This window comes from Melanotaenia boesemani, chromosome 5, assembly GCF_017639745.1.
Source record: "Melanotaenia boesemani isolate fMelBoe1 chromosome 5, fMelBoe1.pri, whole genome shotgun sequence".
In the NCBI taxonomy this organism is placed as follows: Eukaryota; Metazoa; Chordata; class Actinopteri; order Atheriniformes; family Melanotaeniidae; genus Melanotaenia; species Melanotaenia boesemani.
The window spans coordinates 25321954-25344163 of NC_055686.1; the positions used below are offsets into that span (position 1 = coordinate 25321954).

The 22210-nt window shown below is 40.0% G+C and overlaps 1 protein-coding gene and 1 long non-coding RNA gene across 2 annotated transcripts in view; both read right to left on the reverse strand.

The window, feature by feature from the left end:
- The window catches only part of LOC121639980 (titin-like), a 618411-nt gene that overhangs the window by 255953 nt on the left and 340248 nt on the right, over positions 1-22210 (reverse strand). The gene's annotated exons all lie outside the window — the stretch shown is intronic.
- LOC121640091 lies at positions 2111-4827 on the reverse strand. The gene is made up of 5 exons (XR_006010345.1): positions 4789-4827; positions 3784-3799; positions 3606-3697; positions 2273-2323; positions 2111-2177 (listed from the first exon to the last, which is right to left on the reverse strand). It is a non-coding gene; the product is annotated as an uncharacterized LOC121640091 (long non-coding RNA).

Consider the following 22210-nt stretch of genomic DNA (forward strand, 5'->3'; position numbering starts at 1 on the left):
CTCACAGTTTTGTTGTGCATTTCATTTGTGAATATATTATCGATAAGTGTAGCACTTTGTGATGTAATTCTGCTAGGTCTTATTATTTTGGGGTACAGGCCTATGCTATACATTGTATTGATAAACTCTTCTGTCATATTATACTTATTTGGATTTAGTAAATCTATGTTAAAGTCATTACAAATAAATATATTTTAATTGCATGAAGTCCTAAACTTTTCATCCATCCATTCTTTGAGAATCTCATTTCTGGAACCTGGTGTTTTATATATACATCTCAAAATAACATTTTTCCTATTTTCCTGACAGATTTCTATTGTTATAACTTCCAATATATTATTGATAACTGTTGTCATTATTTCTACCAGCTTATAAACATATTTCTTGTCCACATAAAAGGCCACTCCCCCTCCTCGCTTATTTTTTCTGTTTATAAAGATCAAATCATATCCATCTAATTCGAAGTCTGTTCCCTTATCTGGTTTCATCCAAGTCTCTGATACTGCAATGATACTGAAGGCTCTGCTGGCTTTTATGCCGGGTCTTGTCTTTTTTTTTTTTTTTTTAGACTACTAATGGTTCTAATTATAAAAGGTATGATACCTGTTGGTACACAAATCTGTTAGGTCAACCCTCTAGTCATGATTGATTCTTGGCTTAACCAATTACAGCTGAGCACCGATGCCCCCACCCTCATGGGCCACGGTTGTCATGTCAGTCAATTTGTTTTAAAAGGTCTCTATAAATAAAGTTGGACTGGATTCCTGATGTTGGAAATTTAAATTGAGCAGATAATGTTTTGTGTGTTATTTTCTTAATGACTCCAGGCTGATGTTAACGTCCTCCTCTCACCTTTTTCAACATACATAAGATAACAAGACAAGATACATTTAAAAAAAGATATTGAACCATTTATTTATTCACCCATCTTTATTAACATTTAACTAAATTTGAAAAAGAAATAAAACCAGAAAAAAGGCTAAATAATATCCACACAATAGCATTCTTAGGAATCTTGCTCATCACACTTTAAAGCGTACACCATCATTGTTCAATCCTTGAAAGACATTCAGGGAAACACACACACACTACATAACACCAACAACCTCTGACAGGGAGAAAAAACACCACATAACATCCAACATATGACTTGGTTATAGTACACTTGCATATTAAATAAGCAGAGTACTAAATACTTACACAGCTGAGCACATTGAAATGTTATCAAAGCCAGTTAACTCTATTAAACCCATTTTAATACTGACAGTAAATATTTCAGTTATTTAATGTTTAACCTGTAAAATACAACAAGGGTCAATTTGTTTTTGTTCAATCCATGGTCACATTATTAAAAATCTTTTCATAATTTTGTTTTAATCTGCTTTTATGTATTATGTTGCAGACGAGGTATAATATGGACATGGCTGTTAAACTTTGTACATGGTTTAAGTTTTCTTACGTTTTTGCTACAAAAAGCATAAATATGAACAAATAAATTCAGATCATGTAATATTTTAAAGAAATATGATACAAAACTGGACAAATAACTGTCTGATGGACGCTTGGACGTCTAGAACAGCTGCTAACACGTTTAAACAAGAATATTGTTTCTGCTTGTTGTCCACAAGTCTCTTCTTTTGGTGGTAATAATCTTCTTTTCATGGATCTAAAACACAGATAAAGAAAACATTTTAAAGAAATAAAGAAAATGAAAATGGTGAGATTTTTAAGTTAAATGGTAAATATGAGGTGATGACTGTTAAACTACGATGAGGGACAAAGAGACATCAGAAGCTGATTCATTCACAGTAAATGAACTAGTTGGTCAAATATCTCATCCAAGTTAAAGACAAAGAAAATGTTTTATTTTAAAATAAAACTACATTTTCCTTTGATAAATTTCATGTAAATATCTAAATCTAAAAATTCAACAGCTGTAGTAAGATTGAAGAGGTCCATAGTTACTACTATACAATAACGAAGAAATTTTATTATAAATATATAAATGCAGTTATTTTACAGCTACTATTGTACTTTTACTACTATTGTGTTCAGTAACACACTTTATCTTTCAATTAGACTCTATTTTGTAAAATATTTTATGTACTTACTGTTCTTATCATGACCTTTAAGGTTAAGATGAGATGTGACGTTGATGTATTCATCTGCTGGTGCGTCTAAAATAAATATTTACATACATTTAGGGCGAGTCATGCTTCCCTACATTATATGGTCTTCTGACAGCTCCACATGAATCAGGTTTATACTGTACCACTTCCAGTGTTTCCACAACCTCTGACTGATTCGTAGACAGCAGCATCACCTGCATGTCAGAGAAAATAAAGAAAATCAGATTTGTGACAAGTTACCACTTTATTACTGTTGCGAAATGCTAAATGAATAGTGATGTTTAATATGTTTAGTTTGCTGAGTATGAATTTGCCTGTATTTCATGATTAGTTGCTGTTAAAACTCTGACATGCATATGAATCGTTTAGTTTCTAAGAGCAATGACAGTGTTTTATTTTGAAGTGCTTTATTTTGAAGTAACAGGAAGTGATTGTTTTCAAATGGAAGGACACAGTTTTGCCATCTTAGTGACTTTGTCGCTATACTGAGCAGTGTTCAGACTTTTATGTAAAAAGCAACAAATCTAGCGACTTTTTCTGGTGTCATTGGAGACTTTTGGAGACTGATGTGAATGAACGTAGTTTATTCTTCTCAGTGAGGAGTGGGTGCTGCGCAGACTCCTCCCCCGTCCAAAAGCACTCAGAAGAGGCTTGGTCCTCACGCAGCAGCAGCTGCATTCAGAGCAGCTGATGTTCAATGTTTCATGATTAAACTGAAACCTTCAGTTTCTGCTGCTGGATGATCCGCGCTGGCTTACTGTCAGATAGTTCATTCATTCATTATCTACCACGTAGTCCGTTAAAGGTCGCGGGTAAGCTGGAGCCTATCCCAGCATCTTAGCAGGTGAGAGGCAGGGTACACCCTGGACATGTCTCCAGTCCATCGAAGGGCCAACACAGAATGAGACGAACAGAGAAGCTGGAGAACTTGTCTCTACAGAGAAAGGCCACCAGGTTTCAACCTCCCCCAGCCAAGGCTCCAACCAGCAACCTTCTTGCTGTGAGGCTGTGGTGCTAACCACCACCACACCACCATGCAGCCTATCATAGTAATGTCTATTAATGAAGAGTATGGACAATAACATTTAAAAAGTTAAGTGTTGTGACATGTTGCAGGCTCCTAATTTAAAAACAAACTACACTTAATAAAATTAAACTAAAAAACCAAAGAAAATACTGACCGAAGAATTTATTTTATTTTATTTATTCATTTATTATTTTGTTGCTTATTCAACATTTTTAGGTTGTCTTTTTGTCAGTTGTTGCTTTTCCCACGACATCCCTCTACACGGCAGCCTCCTTTACAACAAGCCTGTTATGTACAAGGCTGATTATGCAAATTAGACAATGACGTCATTTAGTGACTTTTTGAACAGCCAATAGCTGTTTAATAGTTTAATAACATCCGTTTTGCCTGATTTATGAAGCTCCAGCTACGTAACAATTACAAACTGAGACATTATTTGTAGGACTGACCATGAAGGAGAGAGGAATAAGCCTGAGTTTCATTCTCGTTGACTGACTGTTGTGTAGCAGAGACTCGGTCGATGTTCAGAATCTGATTCAACCTGAGAAATAAAAATAAATAATGTTCATTTAATAAGAATCATGTCATGAAAACATTTGTTATATTTAATGTGAGCCATGTACCAACCTGTTACAACATGCATCTGTAAAAAAATAAAAAAGAGATGAAAATGAGTTCTTGTATAATTAATCTGTTTAACCATGTTAGAATAGTTAGTCATTTTCAGTAAATCACTTTCTACCATTTTCAATAAGTGATAAAAGTTTTCACCTTTTTTTCTGCAGCAACACAACAGCAGCACAAAGACAATGTGCTGCTGTTGTGTTGTGTTCGTATGGGGTGGTATTTTTAATGTGCTCTTGATTTCTTACACAAGTTTGATGAATAATGGTGACAGTGTGGTGTCTAATTATTAGCATCATGTAGGCAGTATAATCATGTTTAGATGTACTAAACACATTTAGGAATTAGGGTTTGTTTCTGTAAGTATCACATGGATCCAGCAAACTCCACAACCTTTAAAGTAGGCAGTACCACATGAACTTGGTCAACTCAATGAACCCTATAGGGTACAGCATCACATGATTTCATATACAAGTCTCAGGGGTTCCACATGTTATCTTAGGACTGTTCTTTGTCTGTGAACCTATATAAGGCCAGTGGGACCCATAGTCCAGGGGATTTCTCTACAACTGGCCCAGAGACCTCACAGATGCTGCAGATCTGTTTAAGATGTCACTTTTCTTAATAAACCTTTTTGTATTTTGCATCAAGCTGCTGTCTAGAGCTCTTTTTACCACTAAACTATTGTTCCACATCATCTGCTTCAAGTAAATCACAACAAAAGTGAGACAGAAATGTTTATAAAGTTCAGCAGGAAAGTCATCAGGTCCAGGTGATTTATTGCTGGACGTGTGGAAAAGGGCTTTATGGAGATCTGCTAATGTTAAAGGTGTTTCAAGCACATCTGCTGTTTCTCTAAACATCTGAGGTAGATTAAGATTTAAGAAAGATTATATGTCCTCTTGGGTTGGATCTTGTTCTGATTAATGTAATTTTATATAAAGTATGTTATTAAGTTTATTTATTTATTTTATTTATTCATTTGCAATAAAGAAATTAAGGTCTCACCCTTGGACCGTTTGCAGAGACACAACAAAACCAGGAAAATCAATAATATGATTCCAATAACAGATCGAACCATCAACAGCACAGGAAATGAAGAGCTTTCAGGTCTGGACACAGCTGGAAACACAACAGAAAGTAATAATGTTATTTATATGAAGGGTTTAGAACATAAATAGAAAAATGAATGTGATTTCAAGCTTGAACACAATGGAAAAAATCCAGATCTACAGTAAAAACTCACCAACAAACTTTTTGTTTCTCCTGCTTTGAGCAGAAAAATGATTTACAAAGTAAAATGTATGATAATTTAATCCTGCTCACCTGTAACTGACATCCAGCTCTGTTGTGACGTCTTTCCTGCATGTTGACACTTGTAGAAACCTTCGTCTGACTGTGACACTGCAGAGATGTTCAGCTCCTCTCTGCCATCATGTTGGAGAAGTTTGTCATTGTGATAGAAAGAAACATTGGAAAGTGTGTTTTGTTCTCTCAGTCTGCAGCTCAGACTGACAGAAGCTCCCTCAGTCACAGGATGGACGGGGCTCACCAGGATGACGCCATCATCATCATCTGTAAAGAAAAGTCAGTGGATAGTGACTTCCGGGATGGCGGCGAAGCAAGTGGCAGCATAATTCCCAAGCTCTCAGAGAGGTCCTATGTTTACCCGGTTTGAAAAGAATTTATCTATCTTTTTGTGTAAAATGTTATGGGGAAATACAAACTAAGGAAAACTAAGGCGACAGAAAATCAACTCTGCAACAAAAACGAAGAAATGGCGACGGGAAAAAACGGTGAAACTTCTACCGCAGCCGAAGCTAATGCATATACGGATGCTCTGCAAGCTAGCATCGTTGCTATCCACGTGGAAATAAAAGCAGGACAAAATGATTTGAAGAAAGACCTAAACGAGCTGTGTGAGACAATAAGACGAGATGTGAAGGAAGAAATCAGAAACTTTAAGGAAGAAGTTAACCAGAAATTGAGTGTGATCGGGGACGGCCTCAAAAACACTGAAGTGAGGATGGATGATGTGGAGAAAAGAGTGGCAGACATAGAGGAGTGGAACAGCGGTGCCAAGGAGGTGCTTCTACAAACTCTGCAGGATCAAGAACGCATTCAGTTCAAGCTGGTGGACCTGGAAACACGCTCACGCAGAAATAACCTCAGAATCTTTGGAATCCCCGAGGGAGAAGAGGGGCCTAACGCTTGTGAGTTTTTGGAGCGGCTCATTAAGACAGAGATGTCACTCCCTGACATTGACCTCAATATACAACGCTGCCACAGATCTCTCGGACCAAAACCTCTACCGCAGGCCGCCCCGAGATCTATGATTGCCTGCTTCCTCGTTTACAAAACTAAAGAACAAGTCCTAAACGCCGCATGGAAAAAGAAAGAAATACATCTCAAAGGCAGAAAAATTTATTTTGATCATGACTACCCAGTGGAAATTATAAACGTAAGGAATACGCTCCTCTGAGGAAGGTACTAAAAGAAAAGGGACTCCGTTTTCACACACCACCACCCGCGAAACTTCGTGTTTTTTACGAAGAAGGACCCACAACATACAACACCGCCAAGGAGGCGAGGGACTACATGCTGAGGAGGGGGATTCTGATGGCTGAATGTGTTGCCCCTGACACACCTGTCAACTTATCCCAGATTGACGTAACAACAACACCCCGCAAAACCCTCAAAGAGAACTCCTGGGAGACTCGTGGATCTACTAAGCGACAGGACCGGGCTATGGATATCGAGAGAGCAAGAGAAAAACTCACTCACTGTCACACAGTGGTAACAAGGTCTAGAGCCCACCCGTGAGTAGATTACCAGAGACAATTGTGAGCACATGCGCGTGCGCACGGACTCATACAGACACTCAAAGGTTATGGTTAAATAAATCTAAGACACTCAGTATATGTATGTAAAATAGATAGATTGTCTCCCTTTGTTACATGCCGTTTGGATACAATCTTTGCCCTATTATGAACAATTTCTATGCAGTTGCAGAGAAAAATGGGCCCTTAGTTAATAATAATTCACACTATTTTAGGATCATTATCTGGGGGAAGGGACTAGCTCTTACCCATTATTTATGTGTTTTGATAAGACACAAATGAAGATGCTAGTGAGCATCTGGAGGGGCCCTCCAGGAGAAGGACTCCCCTCCCTGTTCAGAAGTTATACTTTCACTTCACTGTTGGAGGTCTTTTCTGTTGGTTTGATTTTTGGTTTTGCACAGATGTTCCCAGTCTACATGTTCAGGTCTAGAGAGAAACCTAATGTATGTACGTATAAGATTCTAGGGATAAGATGGTGAAGGAAGAATACAAAGTAATTACCCTAAATGTTAACGGTCTACAAAATCCCATGAAAAGGAATAAACTACTTACTAAAGTGAAAAGAGAAAAACATCATATCGTTTTCTGGCAGGAGACACACTTGATGATAAAGAACATGAGAAATTAAAAGCTTTGGGTTTTAAAAACACTTACTACTCATCCTATAAAAATGGAAAAACAAGGGGAGTTGCAATACTAATTTCAAATAGAGTAACATTTCAACTTGTTAAACAGATAACTGATAAAGAGGGTCGGTATGTTTTAGTAACAGGATATACTGACCACAAGCTTGTGACCCTTTTCAATGTGTACAGACCACCAGATAATGATGTAATGTTCATTAAGAAATTATTCAATATAATTACAGAAGAGAGTTCAGAAATCTTTATCAGTGGGGGGGGGCTGGAATATTCAGTTAAACCCCTGCCTAGACTCCACCAATACATCTAAAAGAATAAACCCAGAGACAACTACAGTCAAAAAACTTTTGTTTGAATCAGGTATGATGGACATCTGGAGGGAGCTTCACCCAAAAGAAAGAAAGTTTACATTTTACTCTCATCCCCACAAGGTTTACTCAAGGATAGATTATTTTTTCATGTTTAACCGAGACAGACATATAATTAAAGGATGTGAAATAGGGGTAAAAGATATCTCAGACCATGCTGGAGTGTACCTTTCTCTCTATCTGGACACCGAAATCAAAAACACAACCTGGAGGCTTAATACAAGCCTGTTGAATGACCCACTGTGTATAAAATACATTGAAAAGGAAATGGGTGTGTATCTGGAATACAATGATAACAATGAGGTGTCCCCAAGTACTCTATGGGATGCAGCGAAGGCAGTAATTAGGGGCAAAATCATTGCGTGGTCCTCTACCAAAAAAAAAAGAAAAACTCCAGAAATTACAAGAATTAATAAGTAAACTTAAAAACCTAGAAACTAAACATCAGGAATCTGATGACCCTCATCTCTCATACCAGATACAAACGACTAAGCAAAAAATAAATGAGATATATGATGCCTATGAAGAAATGAAAGCTAAATTTATTAAACAAAGATATTATGATAATGGTCCCAAAGCTAAGAAACTATTATCTTGGAGGATTAAGAAACAACAGGATGAAAGATCCATTTACAAAATTAAAGATGCACAAACTGGTGAAACATGTCACAAATTACAAGAAATACAAAACACTTTTGTGAATTATTCTAAAAATCTATACACACAACCAGATGGTGCCGGTACCCTGGACATTGTGAACTTTCTGAATTCACTGGACCTGCCATCCATTGGTTCAGAACAAAACAAGAGGCTGATGCACGAAATAACAAAGCAAGAACTGGATACTGTAATTTCCAAATTAAAAACAAAAAAGATGCCAGGGACAGACGGTTACCCAGCAGAGTGGTACAAAAAATGTAAGCATACAGTGTCACCTCTGCTACTGGAATGCTTTAACTATGTACTTAAAGGTGGTGAGATTCCAATATCTTGGAGGCAAGCCATAATCTCTGTAATTCCCAAGCCCGGTAAAGATAAATCTGAATGCGGTTCCTATAGACCTATATCAATTCTAAACTTAGACTATAGACTATTTACATCTATACTAGCAAAGAGATTGGAAAACATAATCCCAGAACTCATAGATGAAGACCAAACCGGGTTTCTCAAAAACCGACAAAGGCAAGATAATATAAAGCGAACCTTACATGTGATGGATTACATGTCCAGGACTGAAGAAGAAGCCATTGTTCTTAGTCTTGATGCAAAAAAAGCATTTGAATCTGTCAGATGGGAATATTTATACTTAGTATTACAACAATTTGGTTTTAATAGCTCTATAATTCAGGTTCTAAAAAACTTATATTATGCACCAACAGCTCGAATAAAAGTAAACGGCAGCCTATTTAACTCAGTAACACTAGAGAGGGGTTGTAGACAAGGATGCCCACTAAGTCCAACTTTGTTTGCCTTATTTATTGAACCGCTTGCCCAATCACTGAGTGAGGATAATGATATAAAAGGAATTTGGATAAGAGGAACAGAATATAAAATATGCCTTTATGCAGATGACATATTGATTACTCTTTTCCAGCCTGATTTCAGCCTAAATAAATTATTGTCCCGTCTGACAACATTTGGTCAATACTCTGGCTATAAACTAAACATTGATAAAACACAACTCATTTCATACAATTATACACCTTCATACCACATTACAAACCTTTGTAACTTAAGATGGGACAATAGCACTATTAAATACCTGGGTGTTAAAATTCCAAAAGATCTATCTAATATCTACACTCTAAATTACCCGCCAATAACCAAAGGAATAAAGGAAGACTTAAGTAGATGGACTTTGTTGCCATTTAACCTACATAATCGTATAGATATAATTAAGATGAATATCCTACCACGGCTTCTTTATCTCTTTCAGTCAATACCCTCAGCAATACCCATACAACAATTTACAGAATGGAGGAGGATGTTTTCAGGATTTATTTGGAAAGGTTCAAAACCCAGGGTTAGATATAAAACCTTACAACTACCTAAAGAAGAAGGAGGGCTCTCTTTGCCAAATATGGAGAATTATTACAAGGCAGCACAACTAAGATACTTAATATATTGGTGCGACCCATATTATAGTGCTAAATGGAAGAACTTAGAAATATCCCAGTTAAACATACCCCTACAGACATTAATAGGAGATAAGAATATGTACTCACAACAAAAAGAGCACTTGAACAGCTTGACAAAAACTGCCTTAAACATCTGGTTTGAAGAATGTCGTAAACTAAAACTGGAAAACCAAATCAAATTGCTTAGATGGATACCATATGATAGTGATTTTAAACCATCACGGATTGATGAATGATTTAAGTTTTGGACCTTTAGAGGTATAACTACATATTGTCTTATTTCCAGTGTGGAAGAACTGAATAGTTTTCAAACACTGAAAGACAAATATGATCTAGAAAAACAGGATTTCTTCAGGTATCTCCAGGTCAGAGCCCACTTTAATTGTGCAATAAAAACAGGAACCGGTTACTCAGGTCTAGTTAACATACTGATAGATGCATACAAGTCAATATTAACAGAAAACTGATCGCTAGATTTTACCGATGCCTACAGTCCTATATTAAGAACTCCACAACTTATGTTAAATCTAAATGGGAGAAAGAAGCCAAAATAACAATTTCAGAAGAAGGCTGGATGAAGATATTGAAAACTTTACTGAATACCACAAGCTCAGGTCTATGGAGGGAATTTATGTGGAAAAATGTAATTAGATTTTTCATTACACCAAAAATAAAACAACTCCAGACAGCCAGGCTGAGGGAGGGACAATGCTGGAGAGAATGTGGAGAAACACTAGCAAATCATTTTCACATATTTTGGAACTGCCCAACTATTAAACCATACTGGTTAGGAGTGGTAGAGGACATCAACTCAGTAATGGGTTACAAGATCAACCATGACTTTCGTACAGTATATCTTGGAGACACCTCATCCTGTACTAAATCTAGTGACAGATACTTGATCAACATATTGTTGGTCGCCAGCAAAAAGGCAATAACAAGACATTGGCTGTCTATAGATCTTCCAACTAAAACCGAGTGGCTAGGAACTGTAAACGAGATATATAACATGGAAAGAATAACCTTCTCCCTGAACCTGAACATAGATAAATTCAATGACTACTGGAAGAAATGGAAGACTTGCACACCCTCACAATGAAAATGAAATATACATACAATGATACGACTATAAACCAAGGTGTGTGTTGCATATCACACTGATGTAGGTGTTGATAATGTATGTGTTTTTTGTCTGTGTAGGTAATGGAACGGGAAATGGAGCTATCCTCTGAGGCTGATATAAGTAAACCTACTCTCTAATCTTAACAAAGGGATACAGTCCATAACAATACCAAAATAAAAATTCACTTCACCCTATGTAAAAATCTACAAATGCCAAGCTACTCTTAGACCACACTGTTATTTATTGATGGTTTCTCTTAACAGTCTGTGCCTGTTCTGATTGTTTCTGTTTGTTTACTGATCTATACTGGTGTTGTTTGTATGTACGAAAACAATAAAAAATAAAATATTAAAAAAAAAGAAAAGTCAGTGGATATTAAGTTCAGTCAGAGATCAGCTGGTAGAGAGATTCAGAAAAAGCTGATTTATAGAGAAGTAAATAAACTCTTTATCATTAAACACAGACATCATGTGTATTTAAAAACATACACATGTCCTGTATATACATATATACACACATACATGTTTACACAGATCTAGACATGGTGTGGCAGTGGTTCAGTCTAGTTCTGAGTGTGGTCTGTCCAGGGCAGGTGGTGGTGGAAGTATTGTAAAGCCTGACAGCAGCAGGCAGGAATGAAGAAGAAATATTTATTGTTCTATAGTTTTGTGAAGAGATGAAGTGAATGAAGTAAAACCTACAGTCAAGAGTTTGATGCTGCTTTGTGGTGATGGAAGAGAGAGTAGTTTATTTAAAGAATGGATTTATATTTAATCTGCTGAACACAGAAGGAATTAATCTAGCAATAATAAACACAAAATCATAGGATGTAATCACGAGACAAACACTGAAAATCCATTTCTATATGGAAATGACATTAATGATAAGTGATACTTAAAAATGAAAACAAAACATCATAACATACCCTGTACAATGATGTTGACTGTGTTGCTGAGCTTTCCTGATCCAAACTCACACCAGTAAATCCCACAGTGGTACCAGTTCATGTTCATGTTACATGAGGATTGAGCCATTGTTCCCCAGTAGGAGCAACGTGACGGATAACCTGTTTCTGTAAACCTCATCACTCTCCACTCAGCAGAGTTTCCTCCACAGTTCAGTGAAACAGAGTCAGATGTGAAGTGTTGAACTCTGTCAGGATTCACTGTGAGAGACGCTGCTGGATGAACATCTGAAAAACAAACATGTAATGAGATTTCTATAAAAACACATTAAAATATAAAAATACCTCATTGCAAATATTCCTTTGGTTTATATTTTATTTAGTTCTGAAGATCAGAGCTCACATGTCAACAAGATTATCAAACTGGGATTTTATGAACATTTTTTAATATGTTTTAAATGATAAGCTGTGTACATCTAAACACGTTGGTTTTAAAGATAGTTTTAATCACAGAGAAAAATATTAGAATCAAAGTGAGCTCTGCAATATTATTACAATGACAATAAAGTGTTGAATCTGAAAACATAACTGATCCTCACTGAGAGGACAGAAACACACTGACCTGCAGACCAGAGAAACTTTACTTCACTGTAATCAGTGTGATACTCTGGGTCTCCTCTTCCAGCTCTACACACATATCCTGCTGTGTGTGTTTGTCCATGAACGATGTAGGAATCATGTTCAGTCCCAGCAGTGCTACCAGGCAGCAGATCATATCTGTACCAGTTGTATAACCGATCAGGAACAGATCCATCCTGCAGACGGAGGTTTAATCTCACATCTCAGAGATACTGACAATCCAGGACTCAGCCATGATGGAGACACAGAGAGGACAGGCTGGGGTTTATCTGCTGGTGAGAGATTTTTGAGAAATGTTTGTTATATGTATTAAAACGTCTACATTTGTTCAGATAAACTCTTCAATTAAAATACAAATAAAGGGGTTAATTATTGTTAAATATTCAGTTTAGTGGAATTAGAGAAACTGTGCAGCATTCAGATGGATGTCTCTTCGTTAAAGAAATTCACTTTTAAGAGCAAACTCATCATCAAATAAAGGAAATAAAGGAAATTTTGTTGTTAAGTTTTCAATAACTAACTAAAGATACATTTCATTGTGCTCATAAGATCCAACTCTGTCCTAAAGAAACAGTATCAGGTCAGATATACAGGGATTTGATTTAACTAAATATAATGATTTTTAGCAGATAAATGAAGTATCATCTGTTTCTGTACATTACTACTACACACCCATGTTATGTGTTAGAGATTTAACTGTATCAGTCAAAAATATATGTTTTCATTAATGAGGTATTACAGCTGACATAGATTCAATATTTTTCCTGTTTCCATGTAACTTTGTAGTACTTAATAAATTACAGATCCATCCATCCATCCATTTTCTGCCGCTCATGCGGAGTTGGGTCGTGGGGGCAGCTGCCTAAGCAGGGAAACCTAGACTTCCCTTTCCCCAGTCACATTCACCAGCTCATCCGGAGGGATCCCGAGGCGTTCCCAGGCCAGCCGAGAGATGTAGTCCATCCAACGCACCCCGGGTCTTCTCCGGGGCCTCTTTCCGGTGGGACGTGCCCAGAACACCTCACCAGGGAGGCGTCCAGGAGGCATCCCAACCAGATGCCCGAGCCACCTCATCTGGCTGCTCTCGATGTAGAGGAGCAGCGGCTCTACTCTGAGCCCCTTCTGGATCACCGAGCTTCTCACCCTATCTCTAAGGAAGAGCCCGGCCACCCTGGGATAAAACTCATTTCGGCCGCTTGTACTCGCGATCTTGTTCTTTCGGTCACTACCCACAGCTCATGACCATAGGTGAGGGTAGGAATGTAGATCGACCTGTAAATCGAGAGCTTTGCCTTTTGGCTCAGCTCCTTCTTCACCACGACAGACCAATGCAGAGTCTGCATCACTGCAGATGTGGCACCGATCCACCTGTCAATCTCCCGCTCCATCCTTCCCTCACTCGTGAACAAGACCCCAAGATACGTGAACTCCTCCACTTGGGCCTATTGCAGACCTGGAGAAAGCACTCCACCCTTTTCCGGCTGAGGACCATGGTCTCGGACTTGGAGATGCGGATTCTCATCCCTGCCGCTTCACACTCGGATGTGAATTGCTCCAGTGAGAGCTGAAGATCACGGCCCGATGAAGCCAACAGATCCACATCATCTGCAAAGAGCAGAGACCCAATCCTGAGGCCACTGAACCGGATCCCCTCAACACCTCGGCTGCGCCTAGAAATTCTGTCCATAAAAGTTATGAACAGAATCGGAGACAAAGGACAGCCTTGGTGGAGTCCAACCCACACTGGAAATTATTCTGATTTACTGCTGGCAATGCGGACCAAGCTCTGACACTGGTCGTACATTGACCGGACAGCTCGTACAAGCGAGTCCAGCACTCCATACTCCCGGAGTACCCCCCACAGGAGTCCCCGGGGAACACGGTCGAATGCCTTCTGCAAGTCCACAAAGCACATGTTGATTGGTTCGGAAAACTCCCATGCCCCCTCGAAGACCCTGAAGAGGGTGTAGAGCTGGTTCACTGTTCCATGACCGGGATGAAAACCACACTGCTCCTCCTCAATCCGAGGTTCGACTATCCGATGGACCCTCCTCTCCAGCATCCCTGAATAGACCTTACCGGGGAGACTGAGGAGTGTGATCCCACTGTAGTTGGAGCACACCCTCCGGCCCCTCTTTTTGAAGAGACCCCGGTCTGCCAGTCCAGTGGAACTGTCCCCGATGTCCGCATGATGCTGCAGAGGCGTGTCAGCCAAGACAGCTCTACAGCATTCAGAGCCCGAAGGAACTCTGGGCGGACCTCATCTCTGGGCTTCACCCTCCCACCGCACACTTGTAGGGCATGACCTCAGTGAATAGTGACCCGACTTTGGGGTCTCTAGCCCATTCCCGGGCAGAGATATTCAGGTGTGTGTTTCTTTCCCCATTCATTAACATGGAGGTCGGGAGATGCATGTTTTCTGAAGTAAAAAACGGGGTGGCTTTCAGCAACACGAATGATCTATCTCCACCATTCCATTTCACCCTCGTAGGGCATGACCTCAGGTTATACTGACCCAATTTTGGGGTATCTAGCCTGTTCCCAGGCCACATACGGCCCAAAAAGGTGAGGTTGACCTCCATCGGCCATACTTCAACATGGAGGCCGGGTTTGCAAGTATGAAACGGGGTGGCTTTTCGCACACGTATAACTTATCTCCACCATTCCACTGCAGGCTTGTAGGGCTTGACCTCAGTTAATACTGACGCAATTTTGGGGTCTCTAGCCCGGTTGGGGGCCGTGTAGGACCCTGACACGTTATAATGGAACAGTTTTGGGGGTCCTGCGCAGCCCCTGAGGGCGTGGGCCTGCTGGGCCACCCCCTCTCCCACCCCAGAAAGTTTCAGGGCCCACCGGGCCCCAGAAATTTTTTTCCCCATTTTCCACCCAAAAAAATCTTAGGCTCTCTTCCATTCTAAGACCCCGAGAGCATCTTTTTGAAAAGATGTTCCCTTGTGGAGGGAAAATTTTCTGGGCGTCGCTGTGCAACACGGGTTCAATATGTTGTTCGGGGGGGCTGCCTCGCACATGTTCCAGGTGTCCCCGGGCCCCTACATCGCACGGCGTGCCTGAGGGAGGCTTTCCAAGTGTCTATAAAAATGAATAGGTGTTTTTGGTAGGGTTAAAGCCTAATGGAAATTCATTGGATGTGGACGATCATTTTTTTGGACAAAATTTGTCCAATTTTGATCAAATTTGGACAGCATGCCCTTTCTCCAGGGCCCCAATTAGAATCCAAGAGCTGGGGGCCCCAAACCCTGTCGGAGGCTACTTCCTTTTCTGAGCACACTGAAGCTGCATTGTATTTGTATTGGGGGATTTGGGTAGATTTTTGACCCCTCCTATTTCGAGGGTCAAATCCACCCCAAATCCACCGGGGACACTGTCGGGGACTCAGAACACGAGATGGACCATGATTTGCTCGTTTTCGGCTCGGGATGCCCCGGGGTGCCGCTAGTGCCCCAATTTTTTTTTAGCCTCCAAAGGGCCTCCTGTGGTAGCAGGAAGCCGTGTCAAGCAATCTAAGGTGTTTCCAGACGTCTGGGACCAAAGGGCCCCGAAAAAAACGGTTCAAAGCTCTGTATCCCTTACTACAGCCCAATGTAAAAGTATTGCAGGTGCACGCCTAGTTCTTTTTCAACCTCTTATATCTTGGGTTGAGAATTCCCGGGGAGGCTGACATTTGGTAGGCAGCATCGGGGGGTTCCTCTGAACAGGAATCGAAGATCAAACGGGACCCCAGACCACTTTTGGGCAAAAGTTGCTCGGATCGAGCTGCCGTCTCTAGGGGGTGCTGTCTGAGTTTCCCGGAGGGTCCTCTGCAAACGGCAGACCAATCGGAGCACTTATAGAAAAAATTACCCCTTGGGGGCCTCGGGCACATAGAGGAGGCCCTGTTGACCACTTTTGGGGGTTTGGGGCCAGGGGGGCCAGTGGGGGGAGCCCACAGGAGGAGAGGCCCATGTCACCCTTTTGGGCTGAGCCCAACCGGGCCCCATGGGCAAAGGCCTGGCCACCAGGCGCTCGCCTCCATCCCCCACCTCCAGGCCTGGCTCCAGAGGTGGGGCCCTGGTGACCCACGTTCGGGCAAGGAAAACCTTGGTTCTTGCTTTCTCATCATCATAGGGGTGATTTGAGCCACACTTCATCTGGTCCCTCCCCTAGACACCTGTTTGCCATGGGTGACCCCACCAGGGGCATGAGCCCTCAACAACATAGCCGCTAGGATCATCAGGACGCACAAACTCCTCCACCTTCATAACTTAATGTTTTTGCCTTATTTAGATAAAACTGATGAAAATTCTGACTTGATAATAATGGATTAGATTTATATAGCGCTTTTCAAGGCACCCAAAGCGCTTTACATTGTGAATCCATTATTCATCCACTCCTCACTCATACCTCGTGATGGTAAGCTACGTGTGTAGCCACAGCTGCCCTGGGGCAAGCTGACGGAAACGTGGCTGCCAGTCTGCGCCTACGGCCTCTCCGACCATCACCCACACATTCATACACCAGCGATGCCAACACTGGAGGTAAGGAGGGTTAAGTGTCTTGCCCAAGGACACAACGACAGATGACTGCGGGAGCGGGAATCGAACCGCCAACCTTCCGATCATTGAACAACCTGCTCTACCGCCTGAGCCACTGCCGCCCCACATGATGAAAGACGTCTAACTTACCTGATACAGTTACTGAGACGACATCACTCCACTGTGTTAAATAAAACTCGTTTCTTCTTCCCTGGCAGCTGTAGTCTCCACTGTCAGTAACTCTGCTGATCCTGTGTTCTCTGTATGATGGAGGTCTATTTAACCAGATTGTTCTCCATTCATACGTCCACTGAGTTCCTCCACCTTCCTGGATCTCACATCTGGCAGTGATTGTCTCACCTCTGTATATCAGAGTCCAGATGGGCTGCAGGACCACTGTGGACTTCATGGAAACTGTTCATGAAAACATGCAGTTACAAAACTTACACACACAGAAAATCTACAGAAATATGACATGATTTCAAATTTTCATATCAACTCTGTTTTGCATATTTATTTTCTATATCCATGATTTGCAGACTAAATTAAATATGTGTATTTTTTTACTTGAAAATCATAAAAAAAATAATAGATGAAAGAATTAAAAAATCTAATTTAGTTACTACTAATGGTACATTTAAACTGAAAGACTGACAGATGAGGTATTTTACTGAATATATATAATGGAGAGGTAAAATATATATATATACGTATTAGACGAATAGAAACACTTCTGTCTCCTCTCTCGAACCTGACCAACATACACATACACATGCACAAGAAATGTTTATAAATCTTTAATAACTTTAGTATATGCACCTTTAGATCTTAATGAAGCAAAAACAAGTTTATCAATCTGGACTTGGTGTAACGTTCTTTCCTTTCTAAATTAATTTTCATCATTTATCTTGGATGTAACCTCATTTACCTCAGTTTGAAATAATCATGTAGATAAGAATGAGGTTACAGTTTAAATTAAATTACATTATTTTTACACTTTAAGAAATAATGTTTTCACAATAAATCTTCTGTCTTTCGGAAATCCATGTTGTTGTATTTAAAAAGAAATTTCTAAACTCACCAGTTTGCTGAATAAAAACTATGTCACTGAAAGATGAAGAAAAGTTTGTGTCTTTTCTAAATCCTTTGCAGGTGTAGTTGCCTCCATCTGAGCTCTTGAAAACTCCTCCTGGTTTATCAGATTGTTTGATGTGATGATTTCTGTACAGATTATAAGTGAATCCTGCAGGAACCTTCAGAGAACAGGTCAGAGTCACACTGCCCCCTGCTGGTATGATTGAACTGTCTGCTGTCAGAGTGGCTTTGGCTTCATCTTCTGAAAGTTAATGAAGAACAAGGAAATGATCATCACTGTGATGATGTAAGTTATCTATTAAAACAGTCATCAGATCAGAAATAAACTGAACACCAATGAAAACTTTGTAGTTACACGTTAGACAATCCAATCAGAATCATTAAAACACCAAATGAGGGGAAAGTCTTTTGGAGGAATTCTGTCATAATTTCAGAAAAATCCACAAACGTATAAAATACATGTCATGAAGCACCGATGCTGTTTATGAGGCTCTTTGTTTCATCTGTAGCAAACCTGGATGTGAAGCATTTCTAGTTCTGAATGTGTAATTCCTAACTTTGGCAGATCTTGTAGGAGACACTTAAACAACTTTTCAGCAGACGGAACAGCAATTCACTGATTTTACTGATATCATTTACAGTCTAAAATGCAATTAATGATAATAATAAACAATAAATTAAATAAATGACAAAATAAATTACAATAATAAATACCAGAAAACTAACAGACTGGGGAAAAAATTTCATGGATCAAGGTCAGAGTAACATCTAATTCCTTTATAAAAATCCACTCATCAATATACAGAAAAGAGAAATGTATAATTTTACATCCTTGTGTCTGAGAATGTGATCATGTCTACCTTCAGTAAATATACAGTATCTATATGTAATCCTGAAGATTTCAACTGAATAAACACAAAAAGAAACAGAAGTTGTTCTGGAGGTTCGCGGTGTGCCAACATCTTAATAACATAATACTGGTTTAACTTTCTATTCACTTATATATGAATATCCTCCCTGAGCCACTACAAGTTCATGTATCTCGGGGTCTTCATGAGTGAGGGAAGGATGGAGCGGGAAATCAAAAGGCGGATCGATGCCGCATCTGCAGTGATGCACACGCTGCATCGGTCTGTCGTGGTGAAGAAGGAGCTGAGCTAAAAGGCAAAGCTCTCGTTTTATAGGTCGATCTACGTTCCTACCCTCACCTATGGTCATGAGCTGTGGGTAGTGACCGAAAGAACATGATCGTGAGTACAAGCGGCCGAAATGAGTTTTCTCCCTAAGGTGGCTGGGCTCTCCCTTGGAGATAAGGTGAGAAGCTCCGTGATCCGCGAGGGGCTCAGAGTAGAGTCGTTGCTTCTCCACATCGAGAGGAGCCAGATGAGGTCGCGCGGGCATCTGGTTAGGATGCCTCCTGGACGCCTCCCTGGTGAGGTGTACCGGGCACATCCCACCGGAAAGAGGCCCCAGGGAAGACCTAGGACACGCTGGACAGACTATATCTCTCGGCTGGCCTGGGAACGCCTTGGGATCCCTCCGGATAAGCTGGTGAATGTGGCCGGGGAGAAGGACTTCTGGGTTTCCCTGCTTAGGCAGCTGCCCCTGTGACCCGACTCTGGATAAGCGACAGAAAATGGATGGATGGATGGATGGATGGATGAATAGCATATGAATATGAAAAGAAACTAATGAGATTATACATATGAGCTCAGTTTAAATAAAAACAGAAAAATAATTTCTCACCTTTAGCATTTGCATCAATGGACGTACGGAGCACTGCAATAAAGATGAAAACCTCAATAGATTTACTAAACTAATGATAAACTGAGACATTTTAGAAAAGAAAAAGCACAGATCAACAAGAGAAAAAAGAGGAGCACATTAAAACCAAAAACATTTCTACAACTTAAACAATACACATGCTGTTTACACACTTCTTCAGTCTAACCTGGACCAAGACACCTGCTGCTTAAACAATCTGATTAGCAAGGAACACACAGCTCTGTTCTTCTCAGGTAAACACATTAAACCAATGATACACAGTCATTCTCACTATATAGAAATATTTTCTATCATCTGCAGACAGAAAGTCAGTGATGTACTTACAGAATAACCCCAGCACACTGTTGGAGAAAACCTTAAAAATGCACAAGTAATAAAGAACAGGTACTTCTTCCCATAGTATTAAAATAGGCAGGTACTAATTTCCCACTTTCCTAATTAATACGGTACTGTTCCACACATTTTCTTTCTACCTTCTTCTTTAGGGTCTTCTCCTGCGTGTTCTTTGATGGATCAAAATATGACAGACTACTTCTCTCAGTTGACTAATTTATTAATTACAATTCATATGAGAAATGTGCAAATTACAGAGCCCTGGGTCCATATCTATCCCTGGCAAACAGACATAAGAGATGTCCGGCTGCCCACAACAGACAGGACACCTTCTTTCTATCCCTGGACCCTTATATATTACAGCTCCTCCTCCTTTCTATACACAGTTTTACTGACTAATGGTGCAGTTGCAAAAGTAGGGTCAGCTTCAGTCAAGCAGATATCTACCCCCCTCCTTATGACACCCATCCATTCGGTGGTTTCTTTTGATCTGGAAAACAGGTACAAAGAAAACACACACACACACAAGGTATCTCCTCTGAACTCCGGTTGACCCAGAAATTTCCCTTAGGGGTAACATTCCACATGTTGTTTTACTAGGAACACCCTGTTAGTCAGTATATGAGCTTAAAGATAAGATATGATTAACAGAGTAAGAAAATAAATGAAAATAAGTAACAGACCCAAGCCATCCCTTGATGAGTACCTCAATAAATTTATCTACAACACAGAGAAAAGAGTGATCCATCATCACATCCAGTCCTGCTGCACAGCCAGTCAGAAAGTCTTCTAATGTGCATCAACAGTAATGATGAAGGAGATGTTACATCTGACATGCATGTGAGACTAATGACTTTCTAAGTTCTTTTCTTAAACAAATACCACCTCCGTTTCCTTCCCTTTCACACCAAGCTCAGACAGCATTGGTAGTTTTGACCGCAGCAGTTGGTTGTCAGAGTTACATTTCCAGTCCACTGCATAAATAGCTGTTTCGTGTACAGAGGTCTATGAAAGGTCTTAATTAATATAATCCCCAAAGAATTATTGCAATATCATAAACCTCCATCTTTGTTATGTTGTTGACTTTTATTCCTTCTGTTCTGTCTCTGTTACATTCAGGAAATCTGTGTTTGTGTTTCTCTTGACTTCACTGAAGCTGCATGGCTGCCTTTACAGACCTACACACCAGACAGCAGAAATCATGATAAACATCTGCAGGAAATAGTTCTGCAACACACCTGTGAACATGCAGGGACTGGACACTGAAGTGATAAAGGAGTACCAGTGACTGGGTGTCCACCTCAATGATAAACTGGACTGACCCACCACAGATGCTCTATACAAGAAAGGTCAAACTCATCTCCACTAGCTGAGAAGGTCGAGGTCTTTTGGAGTTAGGAAGTCACTGCTGAAAACATACAACACTGTGCTAGCATCAGCATGTATTACTGTGTGGTCTGCTGGGGTGGTGAATGTACAGAACAGGGCAGGAAAGAACTGAACAGAAGCTGATCAGAGGATCCAGGTCAGTCCTGGACTTTACTCTGAGCCCCACAGAGAAGGAAGCAGCACCACAGCAGCTCATTCATCCCCACAGAAAACAGTTAAAGTAGTTCAGCCTAACCACAGTTGCTATAAATGGCTTGTGTTTTTTGTCTGCTACCCACTGTGGTTTTCTCCATCTCAGAGCTCTATTTGTTATTTCCCTCTGCAACACCTACACATCCTTCCTCTGGTGCATCTATAGATCAGATCTATATATAAATAAAAACTCTCATATGGATGCATATAGTGTCAAACCTGCATGGAATAGATTTAAAATCTCTTTATCTCTACATTTGTCATGTTTAGTTCACTTCATTGTTTCATTGTATTGATGCTACAGTCTGCAGATGTTCTCACATTGTGGTGGGATTGTGGTTTAGACCCCAAACCGTTGACTGAATGTGTCACTGAACTGAAGTTAAACCTTTTGTTTTACAAACAGAACCAAGTGAAAGGACAGCATTTACAGTCACAATGTTAAAAA